At 46.2% G+C, this 17911-nt stretch overlaps 1 protein-coding gene across 6 annotated transcripts in view; it reads right to left on the bottom strand.

The window, feature by feature from the left end:
- The window catches only part of SYT16 (synaptotagmin 16), an 83091-nt gene extending 70304 nt beyond the window's left edge, over window positions 1–12787 (bottom strand). For 4 of the 6 annotated variants that reach the window (XM_060271374.1, XM_060271365.1, XM_060271383.1 and 1 more), the window contains exons 1-2: window positions 12563–12787; window positions 3977–4003 (exon numbers count right to left, since the gene is read on the bottom strand). The gene's annotated coding sequence lies outside the window, so the exon portion shown is untranslated. The remainder of the gene's footprint in view (window positions 1–3976; window positions 4004–12562) is intronic. The other 2 variants (XM_060271371.1, XM_060271382.1) reach the window with 1 other exon arrangement.
- Between the last annotated feature and the right edge of the window lie 5124 nt (window positions 12788–17911).

Here is a 17911-nt window from a genome sequence, read left to right as displayed (position 1 = left end):
CCGAACCCCAAAATTTGGGATCCTCTCCAAACCTGTGCCAAAGTTTTTCAGGGTTTTTGTTTTGTTTTTTGCAGCGTTTTGCAAAGAAACCCCTGTGTTTCGCAGCACTCGCTCATTCAGCAAAGGAGATGGTCTCGGAGGCATGCAAGGCAGAGTCAACGGTGGCAGCCTTTCCCATCTATTGCTACCACCACAGCTTTCATTTTTTTTAAGAAAAGAAAAAAAATAAAGATTCTTTTAAGTGCGCACAAAGCAATTCCTCAAATGCATCAGAGGGAGATTCAATCCGTGCACAGTTAACTTGGGGAGGCAGCACAATTCTCAGCAGAGGCTCCTTCTAATGCCAGTTTCATTACCGACTTTTGGGGTGGGAGGTGGAGCAGAGATAATAGGGAAGCTCGTGTTACTGGTACTTTTCCAATTAGAAACCCACCACCACCCAATCAGCAGCCCATAAACTGTCTGTTCTTTTGCCATTTGCACTAATTGAATTTCATTATACATTTGGAGCAACACATTATTTCCCTGCTGGTTCCTATAGCACCCTTCATAACTAGGGGCTAATTATACAGAGTGTGTATTTGCGCGCGCACACACACACACACACGCACACACACAAGGCTGCACACCAAGAGAACTTGTGTGGGCCGTAGCTCTGAGGAAAGGCTGCGTGGAACAGACTTGGTGCAACCTTGCACAGGATTTAATGCGCAGCGCCCCTGCCAGCAGCATAAACTGTGCTCAGGAGACACCGGGAAGGGTTGTCACTCAGATGCCGTACACACAAGAAAGACGAAGGTTCGATACCTGGGATCTCCCAGGACTGGGAGAAAACCTTGCTAACCATCTGCTGTTCCACTCCCAGGAACACAGGAAGTTGTTTTATAAAGTAGTCATGCCATTGGTCAAATAAGCTTGGTATTGTCTACACTGACTGGCAGCTGTTTCCAGGGTTTTAGGCCATAACTGGAGGTGCCAATGATTCAGCTTTGGACTTTCTGCATGCAAAGCAGATGTGCAACCCCCCCCAGCTGTTATGCTGGTTCAATCCCCGGCATCTCCAGTTGTCGCTTGGAAAGGAAAAACCAGCAAGAGAGTCTTGCGGGCGTCTTAAAGACTAACCGACATACTATATAAGCAAGTTATACAGGGCCGGCCCTACAGCCAGGCTGGGTGGCGCAGGGCACCACGGCGCCGGCCCGCCAGGAGGGCACCGCGAGCTGCGCAACCGTGCTGTGCCTGCCCACCCGCCGTGCAGCAGCGCCTGTGGCAGCAGCGCCTGTGGCAGCCGCGCAGCGCGCAGCGCCCACCCACCCACCGCGGAGCGATCCATCACTCCACGGCGCCAGGGGTGCTTAAGACGGCCCTGAAGTTATATGATGTTAGTTTTTGAGGTGTGGCAGGACTCTGCTGTGTTTGTTGCAGAAGGCTACTCCTATGGAAATATTTATCCAGGGCGATTGGCTGCATGGGGACAGAGTTCAGCACACAAACAGCTGAATGTGCCTCAGGCTCAATGCAGGCATTGAAACAAACAGCCTATGCAGTGGCACTTGGCCCTCTCTCGAGTGTTCACTCTTAGCAGTAGTGGAAGTTGTCTTGCAAAGTCTCCTCCATCATGCCGACAACTGATGCTCTACTCCTAACCCACAGCTCTAAGACAAGTGCATTCAGGATTGTTCAGGATAGGTGGTTAGCTAAGGTTGCAGGTTCGATCGCTGTGCAGGACAGCTGCATATTCCTGCACCGCTGGGCGTTTAACTACATGCTCCTCAGAGTCCTTTCCAACTCTATAATTCTATGATTTGGATGGTGGGCCCAAGTTCTTTGGCTTAGCAGTAGTACATGTGAAAAGGATCTCGCGGGTCTTGGTGGACCACAAGCTTAACGTGAGTCAACGGCGTGACGCTGCAGCAAAACAAGCAAATGCTATTCTAGGCTGCATCAACGGAAGTATAGTGTCCAGGTCAAGGGAAGTCATAGTACCACTCTAGTCTGCTTTAGTCAAACCACACCTGGAGTCCTGTATCCAATTCTGGGCACCACAATTTAAGAAGGATGTTGACAAGCTGGAGGAGGGCGACCAAGATGATCAAGGGACTGGAAACCAAGCATTCCTCATGAGGAGCTGGGTATGTTTAGCCTGGAAAAGAGGAGACTGAGAGAAGATAGGATATCCATCTTCAAATATCTGAAGGGCTGTCACATGGAAGATGGAGCAAGCTTGTTTTCTCCTGCTCTGGTGGGTAGGACTTGAAGCAGTGGAACCAAGTTACAAGAAAGGAGATTCTGGCTAAACTTTAGGAAGAACTTTCTGACAGTATGAGCTGTTTGACAGTGGAATGGTCTCCCTCAGGAGGTTGTGGACTCTCCTTCCTTGGAGGTTTTTAAGGAGAGTTTGGATGTCTACCTGTCATGGATGCTTTAGCCGAGATTCCTGCATTGCAGAGGGTTGGACTTCGGAATCCCTTCTATCTCTACAATTTTATGATTCTATGGTATAGGTCTGCAGTGAGTGTATGTTATTTTCACTTCCTGAAAAGAAAAACCGCGCCTTCACAGCTGTGGGGGAGTGTGTCCCAAAAACAGCAATTAGCTTTCTGAAAAACAAGGTGCGAACAATTGACGTGATGTCAGGTTCTGTGGAGCAACGGCAAGGTGGCTAATGCTTTAGCAGAGAGCAAACCGGAGCCCAGCCTGGCCCTCTGTGCCAAAGTCAGCGCTGTTCAATCTGGAACAAGCTGAGAAACAGCACTGCTTAGTTAGTTAATGCTCAAATAAAGAATACGATGCACCTTGTGCAATATCAGCCAACCCGTTCTCTCAAATCAGCAGGTGAAGCCCTCCTGTATGAGGTAGGTGGTGTGGAGTCCAGGAAAGGGCCTTTTTAGTGGTGGCTCCCCAATGAGGTACCCCCTCCTTCTGAGGTGTATCTAGCCCCATCTCTCTATAGCTTTAGGTGGCTAATTAAGACACACCTTTTTTAGCAGCTGTTTGGAGGAAGAGGGACCTGAAGGCTGGCGCTATAAGTAACTGTGCTTTGCTGATTTGTGATGTGTGTTTAAGGGTTGTGGTGTTTTATGAATTTTTCTTATTTATTGGTCCGTTTGTTCCACACTGGCTTGTGCAAAGGGCAGTATATAAGTTCTCTAAATAAATATATAGTGCTGCATATGGGGAAAATGATGTGCAATTAGCCCACTTCCCCCTTCATCCTTGAAGCAGGCATTTAAATCATTTTATTTTTTTAAGGTCAAGACGAAAGAGCTGTGAATATGCACACAAACCTTCTTGAAAAGTGGCCTCTGTACCTTTAAATGAGTGGTGAGCGATGCTTGCATCATAATTAAAATATGAAATAACTCTGAAAATCCTACTTTTTTGAAACCTGTGTGTTTGCACTTATGGGTGAATTCCCTAAAACAGGCATGCCCAACTTTCAAGAGACTGCAATCTGCTCCCAGCATAAGAAAACAGGCAGTGATCTACCAAAGTTGTTGCGATTTTTTTAGGGAGCCAAAGTTTTTAGGGAACCAGTAAATCGCCATTGACCTGTTGGCCATCACTGCCCTAAAAAATACACAGTCTGCTTTCAAACGAAGCGGAAACTGTGCTGTCTGCTCCTGATTAAGTATATACTTAAAAAAATTATTTTATCTATGAATTGCCTTTTGCACGTCTCAAGAAGATTTATAATCCTGCAATAAACTAACTTAAGTTTTTTAAAAAATACAAGAAACAATTAAAATAGGTTTTAAAACCTAATTCTAATATATACTTTTTTTTAAAAAAAATCCACCCAATTGGAAAAGCTTTTTTTGTTGTTGTTGATTCTGTATTCATCTACTAAAAAGCAGGGGGGTGAGCAAGCTGGAATAAATTAGTAGCTGCAAAATAGTGCAGGTACATGAGTAAAAGCAATCATTCTTGAAGCAAGAAACATGCAGTGTTAAGAGGATGCACACATGCGACTTACCAGCGTTTGTAGAAAAGGCTTCCCTTCCTGTGTCAAAGAGAAACAGGGGAACACTTTTACAACGGTGCTTGCCATCCGCCATTTTTTAAAGTTGTTATTAAAAATGTTTTTTTTAAAAAAATAATAATGTTATGCTGCCTGATTAAATGCAGGCACTTTTAGCTGATTGATTGATTCGTCAAACTAATTTATTGATTAAATTCTGGGGCCCTGTCAGACATATCCGGACAGAAAAAGATGGGATTTCATAAAATCACAGAATCTTAAGAGTTGGAAGGGATCCAAGGGTCATCTAGTCCAACCCCCTGCAATGCAGGAATCTCAGCTGAAGCATCCAGGACAGATGGCCCCCCAACTTCTCCTCGAAAACCCCCAAGGAAGGAGAGTCCACCACCTCTCGTGGGAGTATGTTCTGCTGCCGAACAGCTCTTAATGTGAGAAAGTTTTTCTGAATGTTTCACACATACAGTACAATATTTATGGCTTAAACTCTGCACCAACAGAGTTCATCCACACTTGCATTTGCCCTGTTTTATCCCCCAGGGAAACCTGCAGGTTAGTGCCTAAACCAGGCGACAGCAAACCTTTTCAGCAGGGGGCCGGCCCACTGTCCCTCATACCTTGTGGGGGGCCGGACTATATTTTGAAAAAAAATAAAATGAATGAATTCCTATGCCCCACAAATAACCCAGAAATGCATTTTAAATAAAAGGACTCATTCTACTCATGTAAAAGCATACTGATTCCCAGACTGTCTGCGGGCCGGATCTGGCCCCCGGGCCTTAGTTTGCCTACCCATGACTTAAACTAAAGTTCCCATTGACGTCAATGGGAATCACTGACACTGGGCTGCCCGTTCCTTTGCATTCGAAGGCATGCATAAGGGGTAGGTTTCTCTTTTATGCGTGGCGTACAATAGCACAGTCAGTGCTCAGTCTATGCTCAGTCAACCTTCTTTCCTTGAGTGAAAATGACAGCCTGCTCCCCGTCCGGGACTCGCAACTCATTCTTCTCCTCCCTGCCAATTTGTGTGTTTGTGTGACTGCGATTATCAGGGTCACCTTTGGGGACGGATGAGGGAGTCACACAACCGCCCCGTCCCTTGCAGCAGGCGAGAGGCCATTGCAACAATTCCGTCTCTGGCTTGTTTGAAATAGATAATCAGCCGAGAGAGCTTCTGTCCTGCGAAAACACACACGTTTTATTTCTGGAGTGTTTGCACATTGCGTGCGCCTCACACATGAATAAAAGCGCCACCTGTTTGAGGGCGATAACTGAGGCTCATGATGCGCCGTATCAGTCGCTCGCTGCAACAGCAGGCCGCTTTGTAAAAGCGACGCTCCGGCAGCTCTGACGTGACCCACATTTTGTTAAAACAGCTGCGGGCTGTTCAGTTTGCTTTAATAAGCCTCCGCTCGAGCTTCTCCAAGTTCGCACAGAAGCCTGTTTCTTCTACCCCAACGCGCTGCAGAGATAAGCTTGAAAATGTGCCGTCAGCACTGGGCAAAAAGTCACGAGTTCGAGGGCGGGGGATCTGGGGAACATCAGGATAATGGTGGGCTTTGGGGGTCCCTGGACAGACCCTCTAAGTGTTCCTATTTTCCAGGGACAGCCTGGATTTACAGAAGCTGCCCTGGTTTCTGATTTGATCCTGAAATGTCCCGCTTTTCCTGAGGACATCCTAATAATAATTATAATTATAATTATAATAATATTTTATTTATACCCCTCCCATCTGGATGGGTTGCCCCACACTCTGGGTGGCTTCCAACACACATAAAAATAATAACAAAACATCCAACATTAAAAGGAACAATCAGATCCTATATAAAAGTTACAAAAACTTATTCTCCTATCCTCATTGGAGAAACGTTGGAGGGGGTGGAGTTATGTGACCCTCAAGCCAAGGAGATGAGTAACCGTACAACCTTTAGAAGACATCTGAAGGCAGCCCAGTATGGGGACTTTTTTAATGTTTTAATGTTTTGTTGTGTGTTTATCTATGTTAGATGTAGGGTTGCCAGACTCAATAGAGGACAGGACTTCTGTGCCATTAATTGCCCTTCTCTCTTTTGAGTCTGGAAACCTTAAAGAGAAACCAGCAGACCCTTTGTTTAATTTCCATGGACCAGAGCACGCCAGGCACTCCTGTCTTCCACTGCCTCCTGCAGTTTGGTCAAACTCATGTTCGTAGCTTCGAGAACACTGTCCAACCATCTCGTCCTCTGCCGTCCCCTTCTCCTAGTGCCCTCAATCTTTCCCAACATCAGGGTCTTTTCCAGGGAGTCTTCTCTTCTCATGAGGTAGCCAAAGTATTGGAGCCTCAGCTTCACGATCTGCCCTTCCAGTGAGCCCTCAGGGCTGATTTCCTTCAGAATGGATAGGTTTGATCTTCTTGCAGTCCATGGGACTCTCAAGAGTCTCCTCCAGCACCATAATTCAAAAGCATCAATTCTTCGGTGATCAGCCTTCTTTATGGTCCAGCTCTCACTTCCATACATCACTACTGGGAAAACCATAGCTTTAACTATACGGACCTTTGTCGGCAAGGTGATGTCTCTGCTTTTTAAGATGCTGTCTAGGTTTGTCATTGCTTTTCTCCCAAGAAGCAGGCGTCTTTTAATTTCGTGACTGCTGTCACCATCTGCAGGGATCAAGGAGCACCTTTAGCTGGCATGAAATGAATGGCCACTTTTTATCTTACACAAACATCTGGGCTCTGCAGACATGCGCCTGCCTCTTACTGTTTTATGGCCTTTTGGCCTCTCTCCCTCCCCTACAGACAGTGCGAGAAAAAGAGCAAGCTATCAGACACATCTCACACCCTGAAAACCGAGGAGTGCATGTCATGAATCTCACAAAATGGGCTCCGGACCACAACAGCTCATGCTGCAATACATCTGTCGAGCCTTTAAATTTGGCACAAGATCCTCTGGGCCCATCCAGATGACCTGTTTTTTTTTGTGCGTCCACCCCGATTTGATTGTGGGGTGGTTATTAGGCAATGAGCCGTCATCCTGAATTGGTCCCGATTTGCTTGCTGAACTGCTTCTAACCTCAAGAAGGATACTGAAAAGCTGGAACGTGTCCAGAGGAGGGCAACCAAAATGGTCAAAGGCCTGGAAACGATGCCTTATGAGGAACGGCTTAGGGAGCTGGGTATGTTTAGCCTGGAGAAGAGAAGGTTAAGGGGTGATATGATAGCCATGTTCAAATATATGAAAGGATGTCATATGGAGAAAGATTGTTTTCTGCTGCTCCAGAGAAGCGGACACGGAGCAATGGATTCAAACTACAAGAAAGAAGATTCCACCTCAACATTAGGAAGAACTTCCTGACAGTAAGAGCTGTTCGGCAGTGGAATTTGCTGCCAAGGAGTGTGGTGGAGTCTCCTTCTTTGGAGGTCTTTAAGCAGAGGCTTGACAGGCATATGTCAAGAATGCTTTGATGGTGTTTCCTGCCTGGCAGGGGGTTGGACTGGATGGCCCTGGTGGTCTCTTCCAACTCTATGATTCTATGATTCTTCCCATTCATTCATCTCGTGCTTTTCCACGCATGGCCCCCACCACTTCCCCGACCACAAAAGACCCCCGTCATTTGGTGCTTTTGTAAGTGGATTTGTTGAATGAGCACTTTTAATTTAGGGTTGCCCTATGTCAAAAAGTGAAAATCTGGACACAAAAAAAGTTGGCCAAAGTTGTTGGGTTTCAGAGCTGTTTTTTGTGAAATCCCCCCAAACTAATGCTTCCGACATGGGTTGCTGTACATCTGAATTTTCCGGGACATTTAAGCGATTTCCGCCCAGGCCTGTCATTCTGTCCTTTCCTCAAAATTTAGATTGCAAGTTGTAGCCTGGCAAACAGCTGACTGCAGTCTCGTGGACCATATCATTCTGGAATTCTTCTTACCCCTCCCCTTCCCCCATAAGAGATATGTGAACATCTTTGTTACTATGGCAACACCCGGATGCAATGTTTTGAGTCAATGAAGATGGTTTACATCTGCAGTCAATTTCTAAAGAAAGCAAGTTCTTACTCCTCCCCTGAGATGTCTACAAAATCCAGCAGGCCCTTAAATCAGAAGTCATAGGAACAGACACACCCTGATTTCACCCTGATTCCAGCTATGGACTGAGGTGTAAGGGGAGCCAGAACTGTACATGGCTTGAATTTCTTGCTCCCCTGAATTTTTAATTGAAGAAATAATAATAATAATAATAATAATAATACAGGATTTCAAATGAAACCTGGGACTCAGTTATACAGCTGCAAATAAAACATTTTACGTGTGCTTTAAGTGCAATAAATGACAAGACTGACCTTGACATTATAAGAGAAAACCACAGATTCTTGTGGAGAGAGGAAGAGGAAGCTGACATGAATTGGTAACTTGGGCTGGGATTGATCTCATTTATTTCTCTCTTGTATAAATATGCTAATTCATACATAGTATTTTTTATGTAAAATGGCTTGATAAATTTAAGGAGTCTAATTGTACACCTTTGTGGCTAATACACTCATGGTGCGAGTGAGTTTTCTGCTGCTCCAGAGAAGCGGACACGGAGCAATGGATTCAAGCTACAAGAAAGAAGATTCCACCTAAACATTAGGAAGAACTTCCTGATAGTAAGAGCTGTTCGGCAGTGGAATTTGCTGCCAAGGAGTGTGGTGGAGTCTCCTTCTTTGGAGGTCTTTAAGCAGAGGCTTGACTGCCATCTGTCAAGAATGCTTTGATGGTGTTTCCTGCTTCCAACTCTATGATTCTATGATGCTATATACAATGTGACACTACATAGTGAAGGTGAGCGTTATGGAAAATTCAAAGTGTTTTTTATATGTGGCTAGATTCCACCCTGGAGTGAATTTGTATCCCCCCTAAGTTCTCCAGTTGAGCTCTTCTGGAAATAGGGGCAATATCTACAAAAGCCCCATGGAAGGGGCAAAACAACACTGCAAATGGCTACCTGAAGTAGCGTCTCCAACCCCACCATTCAGATGTCAGGGAGATGAAGAATTACACAACTTTTAGAAGACACCTGAAGGCAGCCCTGTATTGGGAGGTTTAAAACATTTGATGTTTTATTATGTTTTTATATATGCTATAGCTAACCAGAGTGGCTGGAGAACCCCAGCCAGATGAGCGGGGTATAAACAATAAAATATTATTATTATTATTATCATTATCATTATCATTATTATTATTAACTGCTAATTCATGCTAGTAAGTGGAGAAGACTGTCAGACCCTCCAAGTGTCCCTATTTTCCAGGGACAGTCCCGGATTTACAAAAGCCATCCTGGTTTCTGATTTGATCCACCCCCATCGTCCAGCCCGCACCCTGAGGTCCAGCTCTGAGGGCCTTCTGGCGGTTCCTTACCTGCAAGAAGTGAGGTTACAGGGAACCAGGCAGAGGGCCTTCTCGGTGGTGGCACCCACCTTGTAGAACACCCTCCCATCAGGTGTCAATGAAAAAAACAACTACAGTATATGCCTTTTAGAAGGCATCTGAAGGCAGCCCTGTTTAGGGAAGTTTTTAACGTTTGATGTTTTATTCTGTCTTTAGTGATCTGCTGGGAGCTGGGGTAAAATCCTAAAAAAAAACCTCAACAACTTCAATCTCGAAAAAAGCTCAACAACTTTGGGCTAAAAAGAAAAGAAAAGCTCAACATCAACCCTAAACACTTTGGTCGGAAGCCCTGTTTAGGGAAGTTTTTAATGCTTGATGTTTTATCGTGTTTTTAATATTCTGTTGGGAGCCGCCCAGAGTGGCTGGGGAAACCCAGCCAGATGGCTGAGGTATAAATAGTATATTATTATTAATTATTTTATTTTATTGTATTGTATTTTGTGGTCCCTTCCAACTATACAAGTGGTACAGTTATAGTGCCTAAAACTCATATGATTCGATTAATAAAGATTTCTTTAAGCAGCTGACGGCCCTGCTTATTGGCAATGCAGCATTGCACTACGGTATTATTATGCAGGAAAACGAGGACATCGCCTCCTACCTCAAAACAGGCCCTTCAGCTTCCACACACCCCATAAGAGAAAAAGGTTCAGAGCTTTCCCGCTCTCCGTTCTTGCATTCCCCCATCCTCTCCGGCAACTCCGCTCAGTTTAGCCCTTCCATTTTAGATCCCCTGCATGGCGACTTGCTGCATCCAGAATTTGGACCCGCTGCCCCCTTTTCCAAGCCCTGGTCCAAAAGCTCCCCCCCCCATCAAACTGACGCCAGGTGATGTAGCTCTAAGCCCTTCCTCTCAAGGTTGAGCGCGTTTCCTTGGCAACCTGCCTGACCTCCATTACTCCGGGGAGCAAGGATGCTCTGCCAACAAGAGCTTTCCGTTTAATCAGCCCCTGTCCTTTTAACAGTAACAGGACTTCCCGTCCGCAGAGCAGGTTGCCCAGACAAAACAGGGGCCTCTCGCAGGTCTGGCCTACGGCTATTTATCTGCCTCTGTTCGTTGCACACACTTTTGAAATAAAAATAAATAAACGGTTACGTAAAAAACGAATAAGTAGGCCAAGATGTGCTTAACGCTTGCCCCGAAGACACTCTTCCTGTCCTCTGTGTGTGTGAGTGCGTGTTTTGGCAGGGATAGCTAATAGCTATTTCAGGATCCACAGGCAGTGAGGAAAAATTACGAGACTAATACGCACTCTCAGAACAGCGCCTGGTCAGCAGATCAAGATTCTTAATTTTAAAGCTCTCTGCAGCTTCGTGCTGGGCACACCTCTCTGGCTTTGCGCCCCCGAAATCCAACTCTGCAACGGTTGGACTAACTTTAGAGTTTCTGCCATGTTCTGAGGGAAGAAAGGAATAGCAAACTAATTTGTTGTCGTTTGGTCGTGTCCGACTCTTCGTGACCCCATGGACCATAGCATGCCAGGCACTCCTGTCTTCCACTGCCTCCCGCAGTTTGGTCAAACTCATGTTCGTAGCTTCAAGAACACTGTCCAACCATCTCATCCTCTGTTGTCCCCTTCTCCTAGTGCCCTCAATCTTTCCCAACATCTGGGTCTTTTCCAGCGAGTCTTCTCTTCTCATGAGGTGGCCAAAGTATTGGAGCCTCAGCTTCACGATCTGTCCTCAGCTTCACGATCTTGCTATTAGCAAACTAATTGCACCACTTTATTCCAAACCTGGAGTCCTGTGTGCAGTTCTGGGCGGCACAGTTTAAGAAGGGCATTGAAAAGCTGGAACATGTGCAGAGGTGATCAAGGGTCTGGAAACCAAGCCTTAGGAGGGGATTGGGTGTGTCGAGAAGACTGAGAGGTGGTGTAACAGCCGTCTTCAAATATCTAAAGAGGGGGGGTCATGTGAAAGAGGGAACAAGCTTGTTTTCTGCTGCTCCAGAGGGTAGGGCGGAGACCAATGGCTTTAAGTTACAAGAAAGGAGATTCCGACTCAACTTCAGGAAGAAATTTCTGAGCTGTTTGACAGTGGAACAGTCTCCCTCAGGAGTTGCTGGGCTCTCTTTCCTTGGAGGTTTTTAAGCAGAGGTTTGGACAGCCATCTGCCATGGATGCTGAAGTTGAGATTCCTGCATTGCAAGGGGGTTGGAGTAGATGACCCCTGGGGTATCTCCCAACTCTACACAAGACGACTGGAGAGTGGCATGCAGGAGTGACAGACTGTGAGACACCAGGGGGAACTGGCAGACCTAAATTTTTGAGGCCCTGAAGCTTGAGCTGTTAAGGGGCCCCCTTCACAACCAGCAACGAGGTCTGGGTAACCACTGTTATCTTCTTCAGTGAGGGTGTTACATGACATTGACTAAAATTGCTCTACTGGCTTATCTTACATGTCAAAGTCACCGGTGTGAATAAAAAAAGTCCTATGCCTTATAGTTTTTTCGTCATGTGACTCAAATTGGGTTTACTAAACCCGTTTTTTTCTTAAGCAATGGAACGCGGGTGGCGCTGTGGGTTAAACCACAGAGCCTAGGGCTTGCCGATCAGAAGGTCGGTGGTTCGAATCCCCGCGACGGGTTGAGCTCCCGTTGCTCGGTCCCTGCTCCTGCCAACCTAGCAGTTTGAAAGCACGCAAAGAAGTGCAAGTAGATAAATAGGTACTGCTCTGGTGGGAAGGTAAACGGCGTTTCCGTGTGCTGCTCTGGTTCGGCAGAAGCGGCTTTGTCATCCTGGCCACATGACCTGGAAGCTGTACGCCGGCTCCCTTGGCCAATAACGCAGAGTCCCCAGAGTCGGTCACGACTAGACCTAAAGGTCAGGGGTCCCTTTACCTTTTAGACTAAAGTAGCTTCTGGGGCAGTGAAGCTTAAGCTTCATTGGTTTCAAAGTAAATCCGACCCTGTCATGGGGACCGCGTTCTCCCCACATAAACAGCAGCAGCAGATTTCTCAGCAAACCTTGGTATAATATTCCAACATGGAAAATTACAGAAACACATTTGAAACACAAGATTTGTTGGCAATGGGAGAGAGAGAGAGAGAGAGAGAGAGAGAGAGAGAGAGAGAGAGAGAGAGAGAGAGAGAGAGAGAGAGAGAGGGGCAGAATGCTTGGAAAAGTTCCCTTCCGTTCATGCCATTATTATGAAAGAAACGTTTAGAGCAAAACGACTTACATAATTTGCGCTTCTGCAGAATAGAAATTCAGAGGTCATCCATTACTTGCACCCACAAAGTAATCCCAGGTGTTTCTTTTTTTTATCATTTGCAGGTGGTGGATTCTGAGAATGCTGCAACTCTCAAAGAGATCCCAGGACCTACTGGTGATTTAAGTCAGCTGGGTGCGAGAAGGAAAAGTTCTACGCCCCATGGTTTAGAAGGTAGGGAGTGGCGACTTCTCTCTAACGTCCTGTATTGTCCCAGGGAAAGGAGGAAGTTTACGGGTCTGTAAACATGTGAGTACCACCCAAGGAATGTTAGCCAAAGAGATTGCTGAGAAACCAGCCTAACTTGTTTCCACTGCGATGCAATTAGGCTGCTTACACCTGCCTGCCATCATTGGTACTGGTCTGGGTTACCCTGCTGTTGGTGTACGAGCCAGGACCAAAATTGGTACCAAGTGTGCTGAATAAGGTTCAATATCATCTCAAGACCTAAACTTGAGCATTTATTTATTCACCTCATAAAATTTATACACAGCTTTTTTGTAAACAACCTCAACGTGGTTTACATCAAATGCAAGAGTAAATGAGAACAGGATGAGAACAGAAATCGTGCAGCAGCGGCACGGCGGCAGCGGGAGGCCCCATTAGCTAAAATAGTACCTCAGGTTAAGAACAGTTTCAGGTTAAGAAGGGACCTCCAGAACGAATTAAGTTCATAACCAGAGGTGCCACTGCATATGACTGGCTTGCGGGTTCGTTGGTTTTTTTTAATCCTTGCATGTTCACTGAGAGATCTGGCTGGTTTTCAAATTTCTAAAAGCTAGGAAAGATAGAAGCTCGGCGGTTTATACGGCACATCTGCTTCTGTTGGAGGGAGGCCAGGCTGAGCCTTCGATACCTTTCAGAAGAACGAACAGGAAATCAATCCACTAAGATGTCCATTTAATCTCGCAGGGACACCTTGGCAACAAAACCCTTTTATAGGACTCTTCAAGGAGGGCGTGTTGCCCTTCCTGCGCAAATCGCCGGCACATGCCGTGAACCCGTGGAACTATAACCATTCCGCTGAAAGGGAAGCAAAAAATAAAATAAATAGCGTTACCAGGGTAACCGCCCCCTCTGCGATTCTCCAGTGAAAAGATGTTTGGTTGGGTTTTGTTTTATTTTTTTAATGATAGAAATGGCGCAAAGGTTTATGAGAGGATCGTTGCTACAGGGAGGGAGTTCTGAAGAGGAATTAGCAGCTTGACATTTCACAGGAGCAAAGAATAGAAGCTGATTTTTTATTTTATTTTTTTATTTTTTGCGGTTTGGTTAATGGTTGACAAGTAAGAGTTGAGTAAAGAAGCCACAAATGTGCTAGGTTTCACCTAGCCCTGCTAGAAGCACCGTAGCGGAAGTGGAAATCAAAATGTATAAGCCCAGCCCCGTGCAAGCGTTTTGCTGTGTTCCTAAACTGCTGGATGAAGACTTCCAAGAGTCCTCAAGCCTGCTTATCTGGAAGTCACATTAGTGGAAGTCGGCTGTTTCTCCCTAGCTATTTTTCTCCCTGTTGTGAGAATTATAAGGTCTAAGGTATAAAATAAATGTTCATAAATGTATCAGGCAAACACATACATAAATATATAAACCACGTGTCTGAAACAGTACAGGAAAACAGTCCTAAAGCCATTTTGACTCTTTCAGTGACCTCAATTATTCATCTGCAGTTTGGACAGAAATGGGGAAAGACTCCCCATTGTCTCTGTGCTCACAAATCCTGCCTGATGCAACAGTTAAATAACGATCAGGCTTACTAGCTGCTTTGCTTCTCAATATTCTCTGGTTGGCCTCTGTTATTTTCTCCTACCGATAGAGAGCCTACATAAGGACTCTATACGGGCTCTCGGGTACCCCATAAGGGCTTACCTTCCAAGTCCCGGACTGCAGAATCCAGGACCGGCAGCCGTGTGACACCAGAAGTTGCGTCGGCGTAACTTCCGGTGTCGCTTTGCCCTTCTATGGGCACCCAAAATGGCCGCTGCCAGCTTCGAATGTCGCTTGTACGCATGTCAGGAAGTGCGTCGACGCAACTTCCTGTGTCGCTCCGCCCATCTATGGGCACCAAAAATGGTCACCACCGACACCGGAAGTCGCGTCTATGCACTTCCGGACATGCGTAGATGCGACTTTTGAAGCCGGCAGCGGCCATTTTTGGTGCCCATAGAAGGGCAAATCGGAAAGGAAAAAAATGGCCGCCGGCAGGAGAAAATGACGGAGAAAAATGGGAGACGAAGTGATACGGGAGAACACCGGGAAAAGGTAAGTAAAAAACAGGGGTTTCCCGGGGAAAACGGGGTACTTGGCAGCTATGCATAAGGGGAAAGGAGCAGTTTTTTTCTTAGAACGCTCCCTGTCACCTCATGAGAGCAGCGTCCCCCAAGCTGGTGCTGCCCAGGTGTTTCAGACTTCCATCATGACCCAGTCCCAATTACCTGGGCGGCACCAGCTTGTGGAACGCTGCATTAGGTATAGTAATTTAATTCACTGAAATTGTAGGTGCTTGTATGCATTACTGTGTGTTTACATTTAACTGGTTGATTACTGAATTCTAGAGAGTTCTCATGTGATTGGCTAATGTCGGGAGGTATCTCGTGAAGGAGAGACCCCATTTTATGTGCAGCAAGATGACTGTGTGTTAGAATCCACTGTGAACACTGCTAAGTTGAACAGAGTGTTGGAGCGCTTCTTCTCTGCTTGGAAGAAAGAGAGCAAAGCTACAGGAGAAGGTGAAAGTGGGAATCTCCCATAGGAGCTGCAAGGCATAACCTTAACAGGGATACAGAAGGCTGAAAGTGCCGAGCTCTGAAAAGCGAGGAAAATACAGTTGTTTGGAAGTTAGAAGAAGCCCGTGCTTGGAGAACCATGTGACTGTAAATATTATGGTTACAGGTAGGTAGCCGTGTTGGTCTGGATCGAAGTAAAATAAAAAAAATTCCTTCAGTAGCACCTTAAAGACCAACTAAGAAGTGTGCATGCACACGAAAGCTCATACCAAAATAAAAACTTAGTTGGTCTTTAAGGTGCTACTGAAGGAATTTTTTTTATTTTACTGTAAATATTATGTTTTAATACACCTATAGGTTTCTGCAACTACAGTTTTGAATGTTAAAAGTCTGGATATTAGCTTAAATTTCCAAAGAAGGGTGTCAGTCATATATATGATTTGAACTTCTTAGCTGCGTTTTTTTCTTGTTGCCCTTTTGTTGAACATCCTGCACTGTATCAATGGAAGATTAGTAGAAAGTGGATTTTGTGAGCACTTACGGCCACTAAGAGACTGTTGCTACAAGCCTGGAAGGGTAAACACTCCCCCCCCCATCTATTACGCAATGGCCTGAAGACCTCAGAGCCCAGGCTACATTTTATCATGTTTCATATAAACATTAATCTCACAGAGATACCTATCTGGACGGCTTAGGTTGACTTGCAATTTGAATTTACAACGGATATACTGATGGTTATTGTATCCTTAAGGTGAACTGGTGGTGTTTGGGGGTTTTCTTTTCTTTTTCTCTCCTTCGCATTTTCTCATCTTTCTGTGTTTTTCCTTCTTTGTTAAGTTTGCCAGGAATCTTTTCTTTTAAGGGATTGTCCATAGCTGCCAAGTCTCCCGTTTTCCCCGGGAAACCCCCGTTTTTACTTACCTTTTCCCGGTGGTCCCCCGTATCACTTCGTCTCCCGTTTTTCTCCATTATTTTCTCCTGCCGGCGGCCAATTTTTTTCTGATTTGCCCTTCTATGGGCACAAAAAATGGCCGCCGCTGGCTTCAAAAGTCGCATCTACGCATGACCGGAAGTGCGTAGATGCGACTTCCGGTGTCGGCGGCGGCCATTTTGGTCGGGCGGGCTGACACCGGAAGTTGCGTCGACGCACTTCCGGTCATGCGTAGAAGCTACTTTTGAAGCCGGCGGTGGCCATTTTTGGTGCCCATAGAAGGGCAAAGCGACACCGGAAGTTACGTCGACGCAACTTCCGGTGTCACACGGCTGCCAATCCCGGATTCTGCAGTCCGGGACTTGGAAGGTAAGGGGATTGTCACTAGCGCTGAGGTGAAATGGTGGACTTTCGTAACCGTTTTATATTGCTCGACAAAATACACACACACACACACACACACACACACACACACACACACACCTTTTAAGAGAGCTAGGGATAGCGGGGTAGGGATATTCGCAACAAGTCTCCCGGTATTTCACTGAGAGCATGTACTTTGGCCTCAACGCTGAAATGGTTTGTGACATTGCTGTGCAGCCAAGCTGAGGAGCAGGTGAGGCAGACGGGTATTTTTCAGCCTGGAGAAGAGAAATCAGAGAGGTATCTGAAGCTGTCACACGGAAGATGCCACAAGACGCAGCTTTGGAGGGTAGGCCCTGAACTAGTGGATCCAAATGGCAAGAAACGAGATCCCAACTAAACGTCAGAAAGAACTTTCTGGTGGTACGAACCGTTTGACAGTGGAACAGACTCCCTCAGAAGATTGTGAGCTCTCCTTCATTGGAGGGTGATGCAGCAGCAGCATTAAAAAAAAGGCAAATGGACCCAGGTGGCGCTGTGGGTTAAACCACAGAGTCTAGGGCTTGCTGATCAGAAGGTCGGCGGTTCGAATCCCTGCAACAGGGTGAGCTCCTGTTGCTCGGTCCCAGCTCCTGCCCACCTAGCAGTTCGAAAGCACATCAAAGTGCAAGTAGATAAATAGGGACCGCTCCAGCGGGAAGGTAAACGGCGTTTCCGTGCGCTGCTCTGGTTCGCCAGAAGCAGCTTTGTCATGCTGGCCACATGACCCGGAAGCTGTCTGCGGACAAACGCCGGCTCCCTCGGCCTATAGAGCGAGATGAGCGCCGCAACCCCAGAGTCGGACACGACTGGACCTGATGGTCAGGGGCCCCTTTACCTTTATTCTAGGCTGCATCAACGGAAGTCTAGTGTCCAGGTCAAGGGAAGTCATAGCCCCACCCGATTCTGCCTTGGTCAGACCACACCTGAAATTCTGGATCCAGTTTTGGGAGCCCACAATTTAAGAAGGATGTTGGCAAGTTGGAAGGTGTGCAGAGGAGGGCGACCGAGATGATCAAGGGTCTGGAAACCAAGCCTTATGAGGATCGTTTGAAGGAGATGTGTATGTTTAGCCTGGAAAAGAGGAGGCTGAGAGGAGATACGATAGCCATCTTCAAATATCTCAAGGGCTGTCACGGGGAAGATGGAGCAAGCTTCTTTTTTCCTGCTCTGGAGGGTAGGACTCAAACCAATGGCTTCAAGTTGCAAGAAAGGAGATTCCGACTAAACACCAGGAAGAACTTTCTGACAGTAAGAGCTGTT

The sequence above is a fragment of the Zootoca vivipara genome, chromosome 1, assembly GCF_963506605.1.
Source record: "Zootoca vivipara chromosome 1, rZooViv1.1, whole genome shotgun sequence".
NCBI lineage: Eukaryota > Metazoa > Chordata > Lepidosauria > Squamata > Lacertidae > Zootoca > Zootoca vivipara.
Note: the sequence above shows the minus strand (reverse complement) of the source record. Positions and strands in the feature narration are given on the sequence as shown.